We start from the raw sequence: 26,262 nt of genomic DNA, 5'->3' as shown, positions 1-26,262 counted from the left end.
TATGTATATCGAGATTTAATCAAAACAAAAGATCGATTTTTTTTTAGTTCTAAATAAAATCTAAGCTCTTTTTTACGAGTTGAAAATCTCCGGGCGTGCTTCTCCAAAACCGTATAAACTTATTTCGTATGATTTACGCCATAACCTACTAAAATAATGATTGAAATATTAAAAATTATGATCATCTTCGGATAATTTTGTATTGATCCGTTACGATCATTTTATTCCAATTCAATGTTCTTCTCTCACTCTTTTACTCAAACGAGTTACTAGTTCTGCCTGTATTGCTGACTTCGAAAATGATGTGACGGTTATATGACCGTTAAGTCTTTCACTGATCATCCGTATTAATCTTCAGCACTCCCTCCAGAGAGTTATCTTATATATCCCTGGACTAAAAGTCATAATTGATTTCAGGATTTCAAGCTGCAATTTAATAATATTTTATATTTCAATTCAATAATATTAATATTTCAATCCTTCAGTTATCCCTGTATCATTTTGACAGTTTTTCGAACAACTGTCTAAAATTATTTTCGAAGTACGCTAAAGAATTAAAATCATTTATTACAATATTCTTCAAAACTTTATACTGAAATTAATCGAGGACAGTAGTTGCTCTCGGGAATAGGAATGACAATATGCGGAGTACAGAAGAAGAAAACGAAGCTTCATCGAAAGTATTAAAAAAGAAGAGAGAATGGTGGAAGGCGTCCTTTTGGTGGCTCAACCGCTTCGAATGACCTAGTAAATGTTATGTGTTTCCATTCATCATTCCTAGGGTCACCAGGAGTATGGCAACCTAGCATTAGTTCTCCGAAAGGCACTTCCAGCATCAATGTTTCTCCGATGCAGTTTCCGCTTAGAGAACTTCAAGCTCCACAATTTCCACTCGAGCATTATTCCAACTGTTCCAAAGCAAACTTAGGTATAACAAAGACTTTAACAATTGTTAGTTAAATGAAAAAAAAAAAAAACACACAGACATCAATTAGCAGTTTCCCCATCATTTAAACTCTTAAGTGGCGAATTTTTAAAATAAATTCTCTATTTGGCATAGTCATTCGGCAAACCAAATATTTATTCGCTCGCCACTCGCTCTTGCAGAAGTATATACATACACTTGTATGTATGTGTGTATACTCACATGCATTTATTCATTCGAGAAATCTCGTTTGCCTTTACCTATTTATTCGCCAATATTTAGCTTGCTGCAAAGTAACACATTTGTTGCATGCCACAAGTGCATGCCACGCGCAATGCGCAGCTCAAACTGGCTTTTGTTATTATTCTCATTTTGTTGTTTTTGCTTTACTCACTTGATTTTATTTCTTAGTGCTACTACAAGTATTAAGTGTGTGTATATGTGTGTACTGTCTCATTTGTGCCACTTTTCATTTTTACTCCTCACAAGAATGTGACAATATTTTTCAGTTTTTTTCTATTTTTCCAAATGACTTTGGTGGCATTAAATGCATAAAATTAAATATTGTTGTATTGAAAAGTAAAAAAAAAAATAAAATGTATTTATGTATGCGCACAAGTGTCGCGTGTTGTTTGGCTACAAAAAGTATGCTTGGATATATTATATTAATGCACTTGTCCCGCACTTAAAACATTTGGGGGCTCCACCAAATTTGAGACAATGGAAGAGGTATAGATAGTAACGCCGCAGTACTTATTGAAATTCGCGTCAAATGCTGGCATCTTGAAGGATAACTGCTTCTCATGAGCTACGTAACAGCTCTCCATCTGGCATTGCTGATTACCAAAATTCGTCTATACGATGGATGCTTTTTTAGTTCGAAGAGAGGTTTGATCGCAGAATTTCCAATAATTTAAAATGTAATCTTTAGTATGAGCTTCTGTTAATGGTTTATATCTTTATGTGAATTTCAAAATTTTTTTTATATATATTATAACCACTCTAAAGTGTAAACTTTTTCATAAAAATGTTTTTTTTTTCGAGAAGTCACCATTTTGTCAAAAACCAAACTGTCGACTAGTCGTTTGACCATTATCTGTTACAAAAATTTTCGACTCACCTTTTTTGGAGGTCCTCCAACAGATCGGCTGCGGGATTTAGTGGATCCAAAATTTTTCAATATGAATCGCTGATTATTAAAGTTTAGTAAATTTGATAAAAGTGCATTATTTTTATTTGTTCATTAATTAAATGCCTCTTAAAACCAAAAAAAAAATACGCGTTTCTTCTACTTGCAAGTGTTACAAAATGTTGTATTACAAATGGTTAATCCTATATTTATATAAGTATCATTTTGGGTTATAATATTTAGTGATTTTCAATGAAGGTTTGTTATTCTTATGAAAGGCTTATCGTAAATATAAATTATTTATTTAGGTATATGCCGTACTTCTCTATATATAAGCATTATTAGATTATGGAATGACAGCAGCTCTCAATATTACCTGTGGCTATGTTTTTTGACTATTCTTCAGGAATGCATTCCTTAAGTTTTTGGTTCGCTAAATCGGACTAAATACGACTTTGTCATTATAAACCTGTTTTTTTTATATTTTGTATGTAGAGCAAGACAAAGACGTTACTGTGTTCAGCATGCCCATGTACGGTCTTTCTTGTTCGCTCGATATATTCGGATTGACGAAGTACAGACGGCTCTTTTATAGTAGATGACTAAGAGCCTGGGTACCCTGGAATCCTCGCATAATCACATTTTATTCCAAAATACTTGAAATACCATATCTCCGAGCCTAACTCTGGCTGTCGTTTCACATACCTTAAAGGCATGCATGGGAGGGAAGCACTCGCTGGAGGAGAGGACGGTGAGGTTTTTTATGGATGGACCAAGTTTGCGGGGAGCGTTTTTGGAAGAGTACACTGTCGGGAACTATCCAACAGCTTCAGTTTTAAGCTTTCTGAGGACTGCAGGGTCAGGGAGGTAGCTTCCATAAAGGTAATAGTTGCGTCTAAGTGTGATCCTCTGCCGTGTTAAGGGATCAACCATCTAATCTAACCTAAAATTAACTCGTCAGAGAACCAGCTCGCAGTGGGTGCTTAAACAACGCAGTATTACATTTAATTCAGTTTAATCCCCTTTACACTCTTTCAATCAATTCTATAGTTCGGATAATTTTTTTTTACTTCTCTAAGTTTCCATTAACACACAGCTGAGTCATCAACCATGCAAAACAACCTCTTATAAATTCTAACCATATTCTTCATAGAGTACCACTATTAGCCCCTCATAATTCCCCGAATGCGAGGCATATTTACAAGAAAAGTATTATGTTTCTTAATCTATAAATACATATCTCAAATAAGCACAATAAAATATAACTCAGCAGAGAGTAAACATAAACTTCCTTTTCAATAGTGTGTAAGTGTTGAATTCATTGTTTACAACTGCAACTTTTGCTTTTGTTCGGCAAATTGCTTTGCTACCCGCAATGAAAAGTGCAAATGTTGCTGCAACACTTGGCTGCTGTGTAAACTTCTAAACAACAATCATATTTTCTATGGAAAATGATAGTGGAAATAATAAAACGGCGGCCGCCTACCGAGTAAAATGGAAACACTTAAAGCGGTAGCAACAACAAAAATCATAAATATAGCAGCAACAATGAAAACGACCAAGTGTTAGAATTGCAAGCCGGAGAGTCACAGATAAACATCGCATAAAACGGATGAACCGAAACTAAAGCGTAAATGCTACACACAAAGCAATGGAATTGGTTGCGCATGCGCGGTCAGCAATTTCATGAGCACTTTTGTTATTTTATGCTGCTCAATGTGTTTGCTGTTGTTACTTCAATGTAAGTTTAGTTTCATTATAAGTTAAAAGTGCCCATTGTGTGAGAAATCGTGCACGACTCTAATAATATGCTACAGCAGAAGCAGAAGTAGAAGCTGCAGGCGCAGCAACAACAAGCAACAACATTCAATACAGTTCGGTCGCGGCACGAGCAAGAAAGACTCATGTATATTGCGGACCAAATTTTCTTTCGCGCTGCTTTGGGTAATCTTTTTCTGCTGCTTTCCATTTCTTTCTGCGCAAGAAAGGAAATTTAAGATTACATTTTTGACTGCAGCATGCCTATTAGGTTAAGTTGAAAAGTCCAGTTGTTGTTGCACAAGCAAGAATTCATAATGGCAGCCAGGAAGTTAGAGTACACAAGCCTCTTACAATCTACTTTCTGCGTACAGCTGCTTTTCCAGCGCGCTTCCACCATCGCAACCAGAACTACATCCGTCGCCGCCACGGCATGATAATCGCAAAGCGGTTAAACACAAATGGAAACAATAATAATAGCAAATAATGGCAATAATTATAACAAAGCGCTTGGCAAATGCCTAAATGTTCAGTGTACGCGCGCGCACATGCGCCAACGCAACGCAGCCAAGCCATCTAGCGACCATGTACACTCGTTGTAAACGTTTACGTGCTCGGGCTGCCCACCTAAGCTGCTACTTAGAAGCTTACTTGGTTTTCGTGGCCATGTTCGCTTATTAGACATTCGATAAGAGCGTAAAATATAATGGCTTTTATTCCATTTTATTTATTTTTTCTTCAACGACTTCCTCATTTTTTTTTTGTTGTGAATTTTCCTTCTTATTTTTCCTCAAAACACAATAATTTTTTGCTACTTGTCTAAATTGCTCCAAAGCGCAGGCGTCGTTATGGTGCGTGAAGATCTCACGTTGTTGATAGCTGTTTTCGGTACCACAATGTCTTTTGCGCGCTCGCAAATTTATTTCGTGTAGACTTAAATTGTAACTATAAGGAATAGTTCTTTCAGCAATGGAGATTTCTTCTAATTAAAATTGGATTAGATAACAATATACTAATATATTACATTGGGTATACATAATCTTACAAAAATAAATTTTTATTCAAGTCTACTAAAGAGGTTTCGATAATTATTTTATTTTTAAGCTATCTAAACTTTTGCCGAAAGTCTTGACAAGTTGAAATACTGACTAAGTAAAATTAAAATATGGATGAAACTATTTCTAAAACCATTGAATGGCGACACTTGTTACTATTTAAAGAGGAAGATACGTACCTTCATTCCTCACTGAATTCAAGATGAAATAGTAATCTAAAAAAAGTGATCAAAAAATATATAATGCAGCAGAGAGATTAATGAGAATATATCATTTGTTTTAACACAACATCACTTACTCCATTCTCTCTTTGCCTCAGTTAAATTACTTTTTTATCCAAAATCTCCTGAAGTAAAGCGAAGTGGTACAAGGATTACTGGCGTATATTTTGCTTTTCAAATAACCGCACTAAAAGAAGTCAGGCGAGTAAAACCTATAGTGTTATGAGAACAGTAAAAATCACATTATCTAGACTACAGATGTGCAGTCATATTTTTATTGAATAGTTTGATTCGCATTGTAACATAGCATAGCGTCTTGTTGAAACCAATAACCGTGAAGACCTTACTGCTATACGAGTTACATAGATCGATATCCATATGCTTGCAAAGTTTTCTTGGGTTTGAAAAAAACAAATGTCTCAATGGCGGTTTTGGTCTTATAAAAGTTACAAAAATTTAAGCAAATTTAGGTCTAGTTGAATTTTATTTGTTTAACCCATAACGTGAAAGCTAATGTTTCGTGATTCTGGTCTGGAGTCTTATCATATTTCTTCTTTTCTCTTGGTTCGGAAAATACATTAAGACATTTGATTATCTCCAGATCAGATTCAAAAATAATTCCTGAACCAATTCGCGAATTTTTCTCATCATATTAAATATTTTTTTAATAAAAAATGTTGGCTGGTCACAACACTTTTTAAAGATGTCAATGAAAATTGCGTACATTATCTCTCCTAGAGTCCCTTGGAGATAAAAACCACTCCAAAAAGCATTTATTAAAGCTAAAAGCTTATTAAGCATATCTTATATAAACCTTAGTTTCCAATCTCTCCTGAAATATATATATTTACCAAAAATATCGCGTTCATAGCAATAGAACTATAGTAAGAATTATGAAGGTTTTTATAAGAATATATCTACACATATACATATGTCTATATATAAATAAGTTTATTTAAAAATTACATGTCATGTTTTGTCCGGGGTAAACTAGCAAACTATTGTACCGATATAGTTAAATTTAGCACAATGTGTTTAGTTTGATCCCACTTAAAAGATAGGTGAGTTTATAGCTCAATATAGTCAAGACAATTCATAAATAACAAGGAAAAAAATATTATTATTATAATTTTGAGTAAAATGCCAAATACCAAAATAACGATACATTTTTGGTATTGCTGGGGGAAAAATATTTGATAATCAAAAAGATAGCACAAAATATTCTTTTAAACATTCGTTTTTACGGGGAAGGTCATAAAAACACTTCTAACCTTAGCAGCTGAAAATTTTATCGTACATCAGGGGTATGTATATCAACATAATAAAAAATGGCAATTGGACTTTCTTAATCCGCGAAATTTTAAATTTAAAAATTACCGTTATTTTCTGTACATATCTCGTATATATATTATACATGGTAGTAAACAATTCTAGTTTGTTCTGATAAATAAATAATGGTTTCTGAAAATACCCTTCTATGCTGAATTTCAGTGTTATTTGAGGGACTTTTTTTTCTCCTAGTGGTATAAACGAGCTTTGGGCCAAATTCGTTTAAAGTTTCTGCCTATAATTTTTTTATATAACCATATGTATATATTTTTATTTCTAAAGCAAAGAAAAAAAAATAGCACAGGTAATTCGGCTCATTCTTAATTTTAATTTATTAGATTATGGAATGTTTTAACACGTTGCTATCAAAACGTATCACTAAACAGATGAAATGTGTTATTTTCTTGTAAACTCTTAATTGATCGATGAGCTTCGTTAACAAACAAGTTTCAGAAGCTATGAAATTATAAAGAGGCATAGAAGTCATCGAGTAGGCAGACAGAATGCCTACGAAAAACAATACATACATATGTATGTACATATAAAGAAGTTGCTTTGAAAAATTAATCTTAATTTATTAAGACAGGCTCTATATTTGGGCTTATGACTCGTTAGTATTTAAATTTTCTTGTTTCATTTCCAAATTGAAGGCGGGCACAAAAAAATGTACGAAAATTATATGTGTCACTTTTGATTGAAGTGAAAATTTCATGTGTCAAATATAATAAATATCAAGCAAATTTTCAATGCTAAGTCTAAGAACAGAGTGAAGTGATGGGCAAACAAAGAAAGTTCGTAAATGTGTGTTATTCTAATATTACACAATAATAACATTTTAGGAAGAAAATGTCGTTCAATTACATAATGAATTACATAGGAATTTACATAAAACCAATTATATATTATAGGTTTGTGATAAAAAAGGCAACCCTTTTTAAATTATACTTAAATTTAGGGCATTTTAGAAAACTGAAATATTGGCTTGTACAGTTACTTCTACGTTTTTATTTTAAATTATTTAATTAAATACATGTGGCAACATTAAATTTTTTTAATAAAATTTTTCCAGCACAAAAAATCTGAAATCATTCTAAAATTATAATAACTCATTTTGTGGTGCAGGTTCAAGCTATTATGCTCTAGACCACTTTTAGGAAAATAGATTTATTTATTGTCATTATTTAAATGACATTAAATACAAAAAAATATATACATATGTATATTTTTATCAAATTTCTTGATATGCAAATATTATTCTGGGTTTTCTGTTGTTTTTAGTTTACATATACCATTGATACGTACTCATACATATGGATACTATTATAGCTAAAATTTTTATTGTGTAACCCACAATGCCGCCTTTTAACTTTATTTTAGCAACATTTTTTTTGCCAAAATTTGTGCCGGCAACTTGTTTTACAAGCCACACATTGAGAATTCCACAACGTTTTTTGATGTGGAAAAAGACGTTTAACAAAGTGAACGGCATAAAAGCATAACAAACAAAACGAAGAAAAAGACATTTTACAAATAAATTATTTAACAAAAAATCTGGTATATAACTACAGATCCATGTTTGACAATGACAAAGGAATTCGACTTCGAAGTTTCATTTCTGTTGATTGCGTTGGACAAAAGCAAACAAAATTAAGAAAACATTAAATTTTGGTAAAAAAAAATGAAGGTAGAATTTACAGAGTAAAGGGTAGTTCGAAAACTAGTTTTAGATATGTTTTTCAAAAAATTTCGAAATTTACTGACAAATAGATTTTTTTAAATTGTAATCCGAAAGACCGCAGCTTCGAAATAAATTAAATTCTGATTAATTTGATTGGAAAATCTATTAAACTACTAGCAGATCCGGCCTCGCTGTTACTACTTGTATGGTAGACATTAAATACTGGTATATTAAACTATTCAATATAGTGAAAATGTCATTTACGAATAAAGGTGAAAACGTTATTGATGGTATAACAATCCATGGGACTGTACTTGAGGTTTAATTTTGAAAATGATTGATACAAATATTTGTGAGTGGCAAAAATAATGAATTTTCGATTTAGAATTTTAGTCAAAATTATAATTAATATTATTGTTTATACCCTGAACAGGACATATTAAGTTTGGCCTGAAGTTTGTAACAAACAAGAGTAAATGTCGGAGATCCTACAATATATATATGGTATATGTATATGGTAATCGTGACGAAATGAGCCGATATGTCTGTCTGTCTCTCTACATACGTGAGGTGACCTCTGTTTTTGAGATATCGGTCAGAAATTTTGCAAACGTTCTTTTCTTCTCAAGAAGTTGCTCATTTATGGGAAAAGCCGATATCGGATCACTATATCATATATCTGATATATAAACAGATGGAATCTTTTTTATTTGTGGAGAATATTATTATAGCTTTGGTGCATCCGAAGTAAACGTTAATTTATGCTTATGTTTACAAATATATTTCATTTATTTATGCATTGTTTTGACCTTTAACATAATTTAGATATAAATTATCCTATCTTTTAAGTTGGATCAAAATGGACACAGTCTGCTAAATTTTACCAGAATCGTTTCAGTAGTTTAGGAGTTTACCCTGAACAAAATGTGAAACATAATTTTTGAATACAGAGGTATGAATTGAGTTACCACTTACACTTCAGGTGTAACATTATTACATTTTTAAACATTTCCAAAAGCTTTTCGATAGCTACTTCAATTGTCATAAAATAATGTCAAATGAGAATTCATTGAGAAGCACTACGTTCAAGCTCATTCATGACATCAACGACTGATGAAAAGATTGTATATTCATATATTCTTGTTGTCCAGTTACAAACGCTCTGTACGGTTATTGTTTTCTGACTTTATCGTTAATTTGATTAATGAATAAATAGGGTCTAAACAATTAAAATCACCATCTTTACTATCACCAGCTAGTTAGATTCGAAGCCAAATACCTTCTCACAAACAGTGGCATGCGAGAGACGCTGGAATATCTCCTCTGCTTCTGTCCGGCCTTATCTAGAGCTCGGCTAAGATGTCTAGGAACTTCGAAGTTCAAGAGACTGGGTGAAGTATTAGAGTAGATATCAAGTATACTAGACACGCAAAATGCGTTGACGTCCTGCACGACATAAATTGATTCATATATTGATAGTCATGGAAGCAAATTGAACAGTCATTGAGCCTTTATCCCTTCCTATAACCATAGAGAGTGGCATAAGATTCTGCTTAAAAGAGCGAAAAAGAATTGTGACATAAAGACTAAAAATTAGGTTGATGACTGAAATTTGGTTATTTCATAAATAAATTTTTGGAGAGACGATTTGTGTGAAATTCTTTACTTAACTGTGTCATTGAATAATAATAATAAAGTAAAATATTTAGAGAATTCGTCAGAGATGGGTTTTTCGATCACCCTATAATGAAATAAAAAACAAAAGAAATTATAAATTGTCTGAGCAAAACATAAAAACACAAAACTTGTATAAATCAACGATAATTTACATAAACCAAAGCAACATCATTAGCGCCGATTTAAGAGACTTAAACGCTTTTGCATTTTCTGTTCCTGTATTCTTTGCTACTTTTTTTCGAATGAATTTATTTAGGTAGTCACGCTGTCACAGCGTTTGTGGTTAGAAATATTTATGACCTAATTGACGCCAGTAAAATTTACATGCGTCAAAGTCGGTAGACAGCCACACACACAGTTATATATTTTGTTGTTTCCATATATATTTTCATATTCAAGCGTCTATTTTAATATGAACGCCTTCAATACTTCAAATTGTAGTCTCGGTAATCACGCATCATCCATCAATTTAACACAGCTTTCAACACTTCCAGCGCAAACAGCAGTGAGCATGCGCGCCAATTACAAGCTGTAAGTGCGCGTACGAGTGTGGCAGCTGGCAAATGACGCCCACTTGCTGGCCCAGAAAGTTGACAACATCGTGGCTAAGAACGTGCTGACGTGCTGCTAGAGGCCGGTAGTACGCAGGTACTCATAGTTGTTATTTTAACTTTCTTGGGGAAAACCCTCAACTCGATTTAGGCTTCACTGAGTTCAAAATAAAATTGCCGAATCGGCGCCAAATTGATGTTAATTTGAACATACAAAAATATTAGAGTAGTAATACACAAAAAAATCTCGTATAATAAGAATGGCGTGAAAATAATGATTTTACACAAATCAGGAGTTCATGCTTAACGTCAGCAACTTTTGTTCTGACTGTGTGTGGTCGAACAAGTTGATCGTTCAGTTCTTAAAATTTATACGCGCATATATTATATATGCCTACAAGCTATACTTAAGTATATTTCCATTATGTCAAAAGGCGCCAAAGAATAATTTCGGGTAACACTTTTGTTTTTAACACATTTATCCATAAAATACTCTAGTTATACTGTGATAGCTAAGAATAGTGAAGTCAGTATTACTTTTTTGTTTAAAATTCAATTTTAATGTCCACTGTGGTGTTATGCCTAACTCTCTGCTAAGGCGTTTCTCATTCAAAATAACTTTTCTTAAACACTACTTTTTTACAACTTGTTTTGGAAAAAAATATGCTTGCTTAATTGAACTCAGAAAGAAATGAGAGAGGAAGCATGAAACCGTAAATTCGAGTTTTCAGAAACATCTTACAATAAAAAGAGTCTTCTATTTCCATCCAGCCACTGTTTTACTTGTATAAACCCTAAAGTACTTCTACTAAGACGTACTTTTAATTAAGTATCATATTTGTATTTATAATTACCATACATTTCCTGGACAACTTAAAGTTTATGCCCCTTCAGAAAATAGTTTCAAAATGCTAAGTTACCTTCGATTAAAGTAGTTATATCCAATGCTGAATTTCAAAAATGTTGCGAACTATTATCAAATATACATATATTTGAAAATATTCTACGAAAATTTGGAGTTAATCGGCCATATAGTTCCGGAGATATTACCGTATTTGTATGAACTCTTCAACTTATTGGCTTATCGGCTCCCAAAACTTTATACGCGTTTTTCTATGAACGCTCTCTTCACGGTCGATGAGGAAATTTCTCCGAAACGGCTGGACCTATTGACTTGAAATTTTTACTCGACCTTCCATATTTGGCAGGAAATGATCGACGGAATAATGTTTTTGATAATAATTTCTTAAGTCACTCTGCAGTGTACATATTTTCACAAAAATCGAATTTTTTTTAGGAAGCCTCAATTTGTCAAAAATTTGAATTTCGAATAGTCCTTCGATCATATAATAATCATTTTTTTTTGGTTTTTGAATTTGAGATAAGTTTAAGCAGAAAAGTCTTCCTCGCCAGACACCTTTTTTTAAAGGGTCTTCTGGAATTCGGCTATTCTGTACATAAACATAATTTTTATTTAGGGAAACGAGACTACGTATCTACCATCATTGATCGAATTTCGAAACTCTAAGCTACTTGCGTTGTCATAAAAGAGATGGTTTTTGCAAGAAAACGTAGTTAATTCCATAATTCGTAGCATAAATATATTCGAAGTTTGCTAAGAAGAGAAATTTTTCAACTTTGCTGTCAAAATGGAAGGGCAAACTCGTCACAAATAGTGAAAAATATTATTGACGTACATAAAGTGACATCCCACTGTCAAATGTCATGCAATTTGTCAATAAATTTTTCTAACAAGAGCACAAAATATATACTTATGTAGATACCTACACATAAGTTTTTTTTTGTATTTGTAGCCGGAAATCTAAGTTAGTCTATTTTCGATCTAGCCGTTTTAATAGGCCAAGCAATTGATCGTCGCAGCATGTGCATGTTTTTGTTGCTTTCGATAATTCCTCTTGCTTGTTGAATATCTTCAAGAGCATCGATTGCTTTTTGAACGTTTCACCACGCACTTGTATAAATATGTATGTGTAGTGGTTAAATTTGAATTCGAATATTTGCATTTGAACCAAATATGGCAGAGTTGGCGTGCGATGTGGGCGGCTGCTGTCAGTTTAATATGCGCCACAAAGTCATTATCCATTCACAATTATTTAAATAAATTGAGTGAAGGAAATACAATGCTTAAGTGGTTGGTAACAAAAAAAAAGAAAAAATGTCTATAAATAAAATAAAAAATTGTTTTGAAAATGTAAAAAATCTTCTTTTTTCGTTGAATTTTTAAATTGTTGCTAGTTTGTAGTTATATTTGTAATGATTTTTTTCAGCAACAAAAAATTAATATGTTTCCAAAAATTCAAATAATTTTAACCACTTCAGTAGCCCACGGAGGAAGTCGCACAAAGTCAAAATTTCGCGAACTTAAATGGAGAAAAAAATTAATTAGGACGAATTTGGAAATTTTTATATTGATTGTGTAACTTTCTTCGCCACTGGTATTTTTCTTAAAGTGTATACGAAGATACGTGAGCGCTACAGCGCTGTATTTCAGTTGTTAACTTATAAAATTATTTCTCTGTGCTCACCAGGTTGTTCTGCTGCTCAAATAAATATATGGATTTATGTTAAGTGTCACAGTGAAGATTAAAAAAATTTGCATTATTACAATAAAAACCAATTTTACTAATTTAATATGCATTAGATAAAGCTAAAGAACGCTGACCAAATTTTGGAGAGACCTGCAAACTAAATACTAAAAAATTTGGCATAATCACTTTGCATAATTCGGCTGTCAGACAACTCCAATCGCTTCAATCAAAATTAGCACACAAGTGTATCTCGGCTTAATGTGGCATCTCAAAAAGTTAATTAGCATAAAAATGTTGCTATTTTATACTTCTTTTAATAATAGAATGCTCAAGCGTGGACAGATCATTTAATTATTTTTTGAACTTTTTTTTACATAATAGCCATTCATGTTTCTCACATTTGAACTCTATTCATAACAGTGTATTGTGCCATATATCCGTAGTATTATCAAATTACAGCCATTTGGTAAAACCGGTATGGTTTGAATTGAGCCTACCTACTCGTTTGATCTTAAATAGTCATATTAAACAAAAGCATTTTTTTAAATAATAATTTATTTCGTATTTGTTTAAAAATTCATTCAGATTTCTTAATATTGTCATAAAATTCAATGAACAACTTGAAGAATGTATAGTTACAGATAACTAAAAAAATTTTTGTACAAAATGGTATAAGTATTGGCAAAATACATAACACGCGTGAAAAAAATTAGGAAATTATATGTGTTGAATTATGAACATACATTATATACCATAGAATCACTTACAAGTAGTTCAAATAAGATGAATGTATGTGATATAAACTTAACCAAAGTGGCTAAATAAATGAATTATGAGGAAAAAATCAACCAGAGGATCAATTCATTAGAATATTATATATCAAATCACTATATCGGGTATATTGAGGTTTGGGGAAGGTCTGCACTGACTGCACTAACTTTTGGCATTATTCAAATATATTCTGAAACATGTTACCATGCAAGTTTATGAACATTACTCACACACAAAAATCATTATAGGTATAGTATATAAGAACTGAGATAATTCGTGATCCGATTTCACACATTTTCGGCATTAAACTATAGTATATATATACATATAATTTTACCAAGATATCTTGCCGATATATACTGATAAAGCCAACCGAAAATTTGATATTGTTATAATAGGTATATTAGTGGTGGCATTGATCCGATTTTATCCATTTTTGGCATCAAAATATAATATATCATTACCAGATAAAGGGCGCTGTCTGACTTTTATTTAGTAAGCTTCAGAATTAACCCATATATACCTATGATATAAAGTCAACCGGAAGTTCGAAAATTTTAATATTAGGTATATGGGGACTAAGAGAAGTATTAACCCAATTTTATCCTCATGGTTTTGTAGGCAATTTACTGCAACATAAATATATAAAATAAAAAAATATATAGACCAGATCCGAAAATATTTTGTATGTATAATCATCAAAATATACGTATATTAGTACGTAAGTACAACGTAATGTTTTTCGTATTGCCTACATTTAGGACGACAGTGAATTTGTGTGAAAAACACCCCGACGTATTTTAAGTATTTTTCCTATAAAAACATCATACAACAAATAACTAATATTCAGATCAAATATAAAGAAAACGATTTCCAAAAATATTACTGAAATATATATTTAGTTATTTAATTTTTTTTTGCGCCTAAATTCATACCAATTTCATATTTCTCTTTCTAACCATACTCTTAATAATTAGATTGTTCTTTATTGCGTATAATTTATTAATACTTGTCAAATTATGAATGATTTATGTCGCATATAAATATGCACAAATGTTTTTTATGTTTTCTGGTTGCTCAATGATTACAAAAAAATGCTAGCTCATTTGCAATGCAATTAATGTCGCTCGAAGCGCAAACTCGCGCATAAATAATTCGGTTTATTGGAAAATACCCTTACATAGATTCATGCATACATATGTCTATAAGAATATAATATTTTCTTTATAGATAAATATGTCTGTAGTTGCGTTCTTATATTTATCAACTGACCAGTTGTCTCTGCCAGATGCTATCTTTCTATCTTTTTGCGATAAATGCTCTGCAACTTTGACAGGCCGAACGCTCTATGCAGCTCAAGTATATGTTATTTTTTTCTTTTTGCGGCAATTTTAATCAAATCCACTTCTTTAATGCAATAAATTTATTCAACTGCCATTTCGCACACACACGCACACATTTCAGTGGCAAGCTCAGAGCGCGGCAAGCGCCGATTGAGCATTCAAACCAATTCGCTTTACGGCATTTCAACATTCCTCGGGCAAAATGCCGGCTAATAGATTCATAATGACACACAAAGGGAAGGCGAACAACTGAATGTGTGCAAACTGTGCAAAAATTATCGCTGCTAGTGTGGTTTTTGTTATTCGCATGTAAGTGCTCTGTTGTATAATAACTTACAGTAGCAACAATTGCAACAAAATTGCTGCGTTTTTGTGCGGTGGTTAGTTAATGGGATGGGAAGGAGGGCGGTAATTGTCGCACAGTGCATTAAATGCGTAACACATATTTTACAGTAATACATACATGCTACATACTTACAGATATATACATATACATATATACGATATATTCTTTAAAGTGAGTCCAAGAAAACTAACACTGAATTTATAGGTTAAACTAAATGAACTTATATACTGCTTTTTAAAGCTTTTAAAAATAAGAATTTTTGAACTGAAAAAAATCACTTGAGGAAATTTCTTTAGAAAATTTTGTGCTCTACAATAATCCGCGTTACAAGAAATTCTATCCAAAAAATATTTTTATGAAAAATATATTTTTTTACGTGTTATTTAAATGTGAATCTTTGAAAGCTCCCCAACACCTTGTTATATTAAGCTAAAAATCTTGTCTTTGTAGGGGTAAGTTCTTTTCTGTATATTGCTTAATTTTAACTCATAAATTCATTATTAGTTTGTTTTTGGCTCACCCTAATGTACATATAATTCCCATTACTCGCGCTGATTTACAGTAATATTGCTAGTGACATTATCGCCTTGCTGTCCAGATTGTTTAGTTTGCTGTGTGACTTTATTATTGTAAAGTTGTTGTTGTAAATTGCTTACAACAATCGTTAATTGTTGGGTAATTAAAAGTATAACTCTCAGTTTTGTGTTCGTTATACCGACTAGAGCTCACCTTTATTTATGAAATTTGTAATTTATTGCAGTTTTATTGACTTTTAATTTATTGTGCTATTATTAAATGCTGTCTTTAAACACCGATTATTTAATGAGTATGTTGTTTTATTTTTATTTCACTTTTAATTTGGTCACGAAAGCAGTCGATACTGGTCGATTATTTAAATTAACGTTATTATTCCATTTCGCTTATATCTATAATACACTTGGTAATCATTTCAACCAATTAATATATTTTTTGAAAAATATGATAATTATGATAAGACTTTTTTAGGCCGATAGTATATTTTATTCAGTTAATTTCAGTTTTCACCTCCACTATGTGCTAAACCTCAAAATAGATGGGTTAGCTAGCCAAACATTTGCATTCGAATCGAATTTTCTTCCTAGAATGAGAAACCCGATTTTACTATCGAAAAAAATGTGATAAGGTTTTTTTTGAAAGTTTGTGTTTTTACTAAAATCACGACTAAGGAATCCGTAACATCTAAAAAGTTAAATAAACAATGCTTAGAAATCATCGTGTTGGCATCAAAGAGATAATAGAGGTTTTCAACATCTCTTATGGATCGAATCAAAACATTTTAGTCAATGCATCGGGTATGAAGTGTGACAGTCTAGACTCGTGCTAAAATAGCTGAATCTCTTGCAAAGGTGCAAGTCGAGTAGAGATCGAAGAGATATACTTGACAGAAAAGATGAGTACGTTTCATTCATCCTATGCATCATTATTGGTGACCAATGGAGTGGAATGGCACTCCAAAAAAGAGCCGAAGGCTATCCCAACCGTGGATTAAGACAAGTGTATGAAAAATTCGATTAGGCCTTAACATGCTTGCATTGGCTCATGACCCTATTTTTAGGACGATAATAAAGATTTATACTAAAAAACGTGAAAATATTTTATAATTTTTCGATCAGCCCGAGTCATATATGATCAAGTGGTGTGATATCATTATACCCTGAACAGGGAATATTAAGTTTGCCACGGAGTTTTTAACACCCAGAAGGAAACGGCGGAGACCATATAAAGTGTATATATAAATGATCACCGTGACGAGCTGAGTTGATTTAGCCATGTCCGTTGTCCGTCCGTCCGTCTGTATATACGCGAACTAATCCCTTAGTTTTTGAGATATCGATCTGAAATTTGGAACAAGTGTTTTTCTTACCAAGAAGCTGCTCGTTTGTCGGAACGGCCGATATCGGACCACTATAGCATATAGCTGCCATACAAATTGAACAATCGGAATCAAGTGTTTGTATGGGAAACTCTTTCATTTGACGAGGTATCTTCATGAAATTTGGCACGGATTATTAGTTAAGGCAACAAATTATTCTCCACAGAAATTGGTCAGATCAGATAACTATATCATATAGCTGCCATACAAATTGAACGTTCGGAATCAAGTTCTTGTAAGGGGCCTTTGTATTTGTGAAGAGTATTATAGCTTCGACGCAACCGAAGTTAACGTTTTTTCTTGTTTTCATAATAATTTCAAATTCATCCCTTTACTTAATTCGACTTAATGTCACAGGTAAATAATTTTGTTTACTTTTTTAATTCAAAATTTTTTTTTTTAATTATCACTCTAACTCAAATTTTTATAAGAACTATACAATACGATACAATAAAACAAATGTTATTATTTTACCCCTAATTGGACTTTTTCTTTTCTTTTTTTAATTTCAGTGAAAAAACTAACGTATTTGTTTAAAATACGCTATTATTTTTGGAGCAACAGATTTATAAACCCCATAAGATTTATTAATAAGGTATTATAAATCTTAAAGGTGAGTTATTTTCTAAAATTTATAACTAACTAAAATATATTTTTAAATAAATAAACATATAACATATATTTAGGATTCAAACTCTTTTAGGTTTAGTTATGTTCTTAAAGATTTGTATTCTATCAATTTTGATTCATCTTCTGTGTTGCCTTATTATCTTAAGTTGTTTGTTCTACAAATGCATATCCGGTTGATTTGAAAAAAAAAACTTCTCCAGATATATTATATTTTTTGCTCGAAAATAAGTCAAATTTTTGGTTCTGAAATTAATTTTGTTTCCGTAAGAAAATTCTTAAAATTTTCGTTGTCTGCTGTCTTCTAAAAGGTCTTCACAATATTGCTATAAATTCGTATAAGATCTTCATAGTTTATACTTTCGAAGGCAGAATTAAGAAAGCAAGACGTCGCACTTATTATATAATTATATATATATATATGGTAGATTCTGTTAAATTTAGGAGCTAAGGATTGATCCTATGTATATCCTCTGAATACAAATATATATATAATATTATATATATAGACGTTCAGCTCATACATATTACCGAGTTTTGAGGATTTTTCAATGTGGACTACTAAATCCAAAAAAGAGCAGTTACACAGTTTTTAGTCGATATGGACTGTTTGGTCTACTACAAGTATAAAAAGGTTGCTGAGAAGTACTTTGTTTTATTTAAATATACAAATAAAATGGTTCACACTTACAGCATTATACTAAAATATTTTAGTATAAACGTTTTTGTTATCATCGAAGCCAAAATTACGACTACTCTACATTTTGCTACAGAATACAAATTTTCTTACTTTCTTTAGCTCTAATTCTCATTCTAATTCTCGTTCGTGAATTTAAATATTTTCCAAACTGGAAATTACCCACTAATATTTAATATTTATTTTACGAAGCGCCTACTCCACTGACCTCCTTCAACTTGAGTGGAAATTTCAGCTTTTCCGGATTTCCCCATATACTTGTTAGCGCTATTAATTATACTTGTTGTTGTGCTAACTAAAGTTGACACTAAAATGCAAGCGACAGGAAATTAACATGATTTTTCAGCAAATAAATAGTTAAGAGGAAACCCAGAAGTCAACAAAAATTCACACACACAAAAAGAAAAATAGAAATTAAATTTTTGCCGAAGCACAAAAAATATTTTTTTTCATAAATGTAGTTGCAGGAAAACTAAAAATAATAAAAGGCATTCAGATCATAAAAATATTAGCGATGAGAGGACAACAGGTTGTCGCTTAAAAACCATTGCCGCTGTTGTTGCTATTGCCAGTATTTACTGCTGCAATTTCCATGCAACGCATTTACATGTGTATATTTGCCACTCGTGTGGTGGCCAGTAATTGCGCGCCGGCGCAAAAGTGGAAGTGGCTCCCGACCGCACTGACACACTTGCCGTGCCAGCAACTTGTTGTTGTTGTGGTTGTAATCACTGCGAGAGAAAATTTCCATGCCGTTGAATAATATAAACAGCAACAATAAAACCAACAACAAAAATCACAACAACAATAATGATTGCAGCAGTAGCAGCTATGCTTGCGTATCAGGCAACACATCGTCAACACATTGTTGGCAACAAATCGCCGCGGAAGACAGCGAGCGCACCTTGGCGGCCAACAACGCATATAATATGCCAACAAGCTGCCATGCAACAGTCCATTATTGGAAATGAAGCTAACGGATGCGACATTTTTACGAGCATCAACGTTCTCAGGAACGCACACACACACACACACACACACACCCAAATCACACTTGCCTCCATTTTTATTTACATTTTTACATATGCACATAAATTTGTATGTGTGTGAGTGTGGTGCGACACAGAATTCCAATTCGCTGTGCGGCGGCACTGCTTGATAGCATGAAAAAGTTGTACGCCGTCGCTGTCGCGGTCGTAAAGTAGCTATTGCAATAACCTTGAGGCATGTTGTGGAAGGTCAGTGGCAAATTGACTAAAATGGAAATATCGTCTGCGTTGAGTTTTTTCAGCGCGCACTTGAGATCAGCCTCTTTTCCTGAGTTATTCCCAATTTGGCAGCAGATTGCAACAGCTTTAATTAGGTGCGCGTGTGGCAGATAGTTTTTTTTGATTCAGTAAGGAAATTTACAAGGTTGTTTTTAGTTTAAAATCGAAGGAGACAAAGATAGTTTATCATGCTAAAAATAATATGAATGCTTGATTCGGTTGGAAAAATCGAACTTAGTGTTTTGCTTTCGTCATTGAGAGATCTCGACTTCGATTTCAAAATGCAATAAATGTCATCAGTGTTGCCAGAAATTCAGAAATACAGAAATTATAAGTAAATTCGTACACACACTAGCGAAGTTGATTATCGCGTAAATTGGCCGCTTCAAACATTTTTTTTAACGAAATGTTTCAACTTTAATTAATAAGTCGTACCACAAATTTTCAATTTTGATTTAGGCTACTGGAAAATGTATGGGCTTGTGATCGAATCCTGCGTATAATAATCTTTCGATTTTAAGTTTTTCGAATGAATAAATTACATATAGTATAAATAAGTACTAACTTGATTCTGTATGATCGAGAACTCCATGAACAGCATGGGTTAAATCTTCTTTAGAACCATTAGCACATAGTATAGCTCTCACTTAATGATTTCCAGTAAAACGTATGAAAAATCAACTAAATATTTTACGGAAAGTTTTTCAAAGGCTTCATACCTCAATAATGGATAAAGCAACAGGATGCAATGACACATTTTAAGAGCTCTAAAAAAAAGGGCTTGTGTAATTTCGCACTTTGTTTTCCAATTACATCATTACCAATTTGCATTATGAATGGCAATCGACTACTGGTAATAGGCAACTAAGTCGACATTCGTTATATTCAGAATATTATGTATTACTCCTATCCTTTTTTATAGTACAGAGAAATGTTAAAATCAGCAACTTCTCAAGAAGTTTTTTATAAATTTTGGAGTACGAATACGTTGGATATGTTTAAGGTTTATTTATACCTTTCCTATTTTTTATTTATTTACGAATATTTTTAAATTAATAATTTAATAATTTACCAAAATTGATATATTGTTTTTCTTGTAATAGTTGGTGGAAACGAATTTTTGGAATTTTTTTTATAACCTGAACAGCGTATATTAAGTTTGCCACGATGTTTGTAACACCCAAAAGGAAACGTCGAAATTAGCTGAGTCGATTTAGTCCCGTCTCTTTGTTCGTCGCGCTATCCGTCTGTGCATACGTCTGTATATACTCGAACTAGCCTCTCAGTTTTTGAGATATCGATCTAAACTAGATCAAGAAGCTGCTTGTTTGTCGGAAATGCCGATATCGGATAACTATAGAATATAATTGCAACATAACTGACCGATCAAACTAAAGTATAGAAAACTTTGTTATTTGACAAGGTACCTTCGCGAAATTGGTATAGATTATTGTCCAAAGCAACGCTACAATCTCAGAGAATATATTGTTCCGATCAGACAATTACGAGTATAGCATATACCAGCTGCCGTTTGAAATTACCGATCCAATTCAATTATACTCTTTGATGCAACAAAAAATGCACTTTTGTAGGGTATTATATCTTCGGTGTAATCAAAGTTTTTTCTTAATTTTGAGTTACATCTGCAACCAATTTGAAAAATTTAGTTTTGAGAAAAAAAGATGAACTGATAGCTGTGATTCAACTGTACGGCTACACTTAAGGGGATCATCCCATATAATGCAATTTATTTTTTATTTCATAAATTGCTTTCTTAACATGTTAAAAATACAGTAGTAAAGCGATTTTTAAAATATGGAAGTCGTTTTAAAGATACAGCTGCTAGAAGAAGGAGCTGTTCTAAGTGAACTTAAAACTTTTAACGCGTTTTTTTTTCAAAACTGTGTTTTGCAAACTTTCCTCCATCGTATCTCAAAAATAGCTTGACCGAATAACTTGAAATTTGTAGGGTATGTAAACGGATCGAATTAACTATTATCAATCGAAAATTCGCAAAATTTCGATTTTTTATAACAAAAAACAATTAAAAAACGCAGAATCTGCAACTTTTTTTTTTCAAATATTTACCAAAAGTCCAATTTTTGGTATATTCATTTGATAATAGTTCATTCCATGGATTGGGCTTGCAGATTAAAACGCCTCTAATTTTTTTTGTTGCTGATAAGCCAATCAGCCGGAATCGTGGAGGATCTGTGAGCCCATTTTTCGAGGCGTGGGTATTCACAACACTGTAACTTATGTTGTACACAATATTTTTAGCTTAATTTATATTTGAAATGTCGAAATATATGTTATTAAATGTTAATATTGTAAACGTAAAACTCTATCTGTTTACTGGTTGTAAAAAGAAAATCCTAAAAAATCCCTAATCAACAGGCCGTCACATAAGATGATTTCAAGTATGCTCAGATCAGTAGCCATACGCAATTCAAAATATTGTTATAGTTGCCACGCTTGGTTGATAGATAGCTTACTATCGAGAACCACTCTCTGCCACATCATCGACTGACTTAATTACTTTTATATTTTCGTAATTATTTTAATTTATAACCGCAACAAATTGAAAAATAGTTAATCCAACACGAGAAAAGAATAAATATAGTACAAAACTTGCCGCAGAAGTGCGAAACCAAAGCGCACTAATTTAAGGCGAGATTATTCCATATTGTTTTTGTATATTAAAACATAACTGTTGTCCAATGTTTTTTTATAATGATAATTCTCATTGCGTTTTACCATTTCGCTTGCGGCGAAAAATGAACGATCAACGAAACAATTACAACAACAATATACCAAAGTCCAAGCAACTATGCGAGATGGAATCAGCGAAGCAGCAAATTATTTCGCAAAATAATCGCAAATATGTAATATGTGTGCTTATTTGTTGTTGTTGTTGTTACAAGTAGTCATGGTATGGAAAGATGTTTATGAATAGAAATATTTTTGCTTAATTTAACGCTTTTTTGTTCAATTCCATTTTGCACTGATTCGGTCAGCTTGTGGTTTTTGTTGCGCTTATGATTGTTTTTGTTATTCTTGTTGGTTGGCCAGTTAAGCAGAACCATTGGTGTACCTATGTATATATATATATATGTATATATATGTATATATAACGAAGCAATTACATATATGTATACAGGTATATATGTTTCGTGTAGCTTTGTGAAACGAAATTATGAACGAAAAGCAACACATAATAAATACATTAAATACTTATCTGAATATACATATTTACCCATTAGTGCATATGTACCTTCATTTCTTTTGTTAATGCGCAGAAAGCATTGGTTTTTGAAGTTTTTTCTTGATAATAATTACTTTGCATAAAATTGTTTCAAAATACACTTTTATTTTTAATAATCATTAATTTTATTTTTTCTATAAAATAAATAAGAACACGGCACTTTAATTAGATTTCGGGTGCAAATTCATTTCAAAATAGTAATTATGAATGAATATGGTTAATTATGTAGAGTTAATAACAGGTGGGAGTGGTAAAAATTTATACAGTTATCGGCAGTTAAAAGTACTTGTGCTGACATTGATAAATAACAAAAAAGACTAATGTTATGAATGATTTGAGAACATAATTAGTTCAGTTTATCTGACAGTAGCGCTTTCGTAAGAGTTGAGTTGTTTATTTTTCATGGTTGAAAACGAAATCCTGTATATATTATTTATAACTTAATGAAAGTCGTCAAGACCATGACATGTGCATTGTTTCGATGGCTCGGGAGCTAAATTGCAAAATAAAACAAAAACGTTTAAAACTTTTTAAATAAGGCACTTCTTATGCAATCACCATATACCCCGTACCTGCCACCAAGCGATTACTACCTGTTCCTGTCTATGCTGAATGATTTTGTTGGTGAAAAATTCCATACAAGGACTTGATTTTAATCCTTAAATTTGTATGGCAGCTATATGCTATAGTGGTTCGATCTGAAACAAGTTATTCGTAGATTGCACCGTTGGTTTTGAAAATATTCCTTGCCAAATTTCGTATGGATATATTGTCAAATAAATAGCTTTTCATACGAGAACTTCAAGAGTTTGTATGGCGACTGCGTGCTATAGTGGCCCGATATCGGCGGTTCCCACAAATAAACAGCTTCTTGGAAATGGACGTCTGCAAAATTTCAGATCGATATCTCAAAAACTGAGCGGCTAGTTTGCGTATATATAGACGAATATGGACTCATCACCTGATCATTTATGCACATATTTTATAGGCTTTCCGCGGTTCAGGCTATAATAATGAATTTGGTTTTGCTAGACCTTATTAGTATTTTAGTACTTTACAGAAATCGGTATAGTTGTAGAGGGGACGCATAGCTTGGTATTATATTTTAAGTAAAATTATGCATATACTTGTACATATCATTTTCAAAGAGTGGCTTCAGTAGGCATAAGTTAAAGCTTTTATTTTAAATTTTAAAAATTACATTGTTCCATTTTAAAGAAATTGTTTGATGTGAAGTATTGTTAAAAATAAACCTACAAGTATGATATGATAACATGTAACAGCGATTTCGCATAGAATAACTTAAATTATCACGTAAAGTCGACTTAAGCCCATTTGACTTACAGCGTTAGCTATAAAATATACATACATATGTATGCTGTAAAAGTAATCCAAGGCGTATACTTTATACACAAACTACTTATGTCCTTCAAATCACGTGTGATCATAAACATAAATATAAAATTGAGTAATAATGAGAACAGAGCAACTGCGAAATGAAACTAATATCCACACACCCATTCAATTTATTAAATATTTATTTAGCTATAATTATTTTCAGGCGCGTACTAAATTTCCATTGATAATCTAAAAGTGTCTGGTGTCAGTCAGCCGCTAATTCGACCGCTACAAAAGAGACGGGTGTGTGCGCATTGACCTAGTGCTTCTAAAGGAACAAAGCACTCAAACATATACCATATACAATGAAAGCTTATAATAATTACAAGCTTTGTGTGCCAAATGACCGCAGCGTAGTCAAAACAATTAATTATCATTATATGCCTCTATTTTCTTTTCATAGCTGGTTGTCTTTCAAAGAAGGCTACTGCTTGGCCATGCATTGTATCATAGGTTAAAATGTATTTATTGGATGTGAGTTTCTTACTACAAATTTTCCTTTTCTTTATCTTTTTTATTGTTGTTATTTATGCTCTAATGAACTTGGGTTCAGACTAGATAAAATCTACACTTTTGATAGCTGTATGCACTCAGCTATGTTCACTTTGTAACTAATATAATTGTAGAATAGAACTTCAATGAGAATGAATAGAAATAAATATAGGAAGGAATATATATATACATATTGATCCAAATTCTGCTTTAAGTTACTTATATAGCACAAAACACGGAACCTTAATGCGTTTTTGTTTATTTTGTAATACCGAAAATATTCATTAAAAATAATTTAGAATTTCTAATTCAAAATACCGGATTGAAATATTAAAAAAAAAAAAATGTAACCATAATCATTGGAAAAAATGTTACTTCCAAGTTTTTTTGTTACAAATCAAAAGAACTGTGTCTTTAATTTTTAAATTATTTCATGAAGGCGTTCTTTAATTTTAAATTTTTTTTGTTTTTTGGTTCTGATTTTTTGTTTAAAAATTAAGTTTTTTATTTTTGATTCAAATTTTTTCGAGGGAATGCTTAAAATTTAATTTTTAATTCAAAAATCGGAACTGAAAATTAAAAATCTATTTATATTGGTGTTTTTTAATTTTTTTAATTTTTAATATAAAAACTTTTAATCAGCAAATTTGCAACGCTAGTAACTACTTAATTTTTTTAATTACTAAAGACTCAGGTTGAAAGATTTTGCTAAATGCTAAGCAGAAATAAAGTTAAAATAAACTATTTTCTAAACCACTTCTATCATATGAAACTTTTAAAATAATTTTTTCGCTCGCAAATTTTGGATTATGTTCATTTAGTATTACACTAATATATAACGTAAAAAATCATGTTATTATTTTATACCTTTTGCTGTTCTTATTTATTTAATTATCTCTACGCTTGCGCTGCTTAGTTCACTTTGAAATTAAATTTCTGACCGCAAAATAGTCATCCGGTGATTATTATTAATTTTTATACTCTCGCAACATGTTGCTACAGAGCATAATAGTTTTGTTCACCTAACGATTGTTTGTATCGCCTAAAACTAATCGAGTTAAATATAGGATTATATACATATAAATGATCAGGATGACGAGACGAGTTGAAATCCAGGTGACTGTCTGTCCGTCCGTAAAAATTGAGATATACAATAGTAACTTGGTACACATGTTTCTTGGTACCGTAAGACGGTTTATATTGTAGATGGGCGTAATCTTTTAGTTGGCTTTTTACCGAAAATATCGGTCAGTGTGTTACATATACTTGTA

The 26,262-nt window shown here is 31.9% G+C and overlaps 1 protein-coding gene across 2 annotated transcripts in view; it reads left to right on the top strand.

The window, feature by feature from the left end:
* Positions 1-26,262, top strand: part of LOC106615678 (probable serine/threonine-protein kinase yakA) — an 80,243-nt gene that overhangs the window by 3,989 nt on the left and 49,992 nt on the right. For both annotated transcript variants that reach the window (XM_014231995.3, XM_036376224.2), the window contains exon 2: positions 17,757-17,857. The gene's annotated coding sequence lies outside the window, so the exon portion shown is untranslated. The remainder of the gene's footprint in view (positions 1-17,756; positions 17,858-26,262) is intronic.

This window comes from Bactrocera oleae, chromosome 5 (genome assembly GCF_042242935.1).
Source record: "Bactrocera oleae isolate idBacOlea1 chromosome 5, idBacOlea1, whole genome shotgun sequence".
NCBI lineage: Eukaryota > Metazoa > Arthropoda > Insecta > Diptera > Tephritidae > Bactrocera > Bactrocera oleae.
This window is presented reverse-complemented; position numbering and strand designations above follow the sequence as displayed.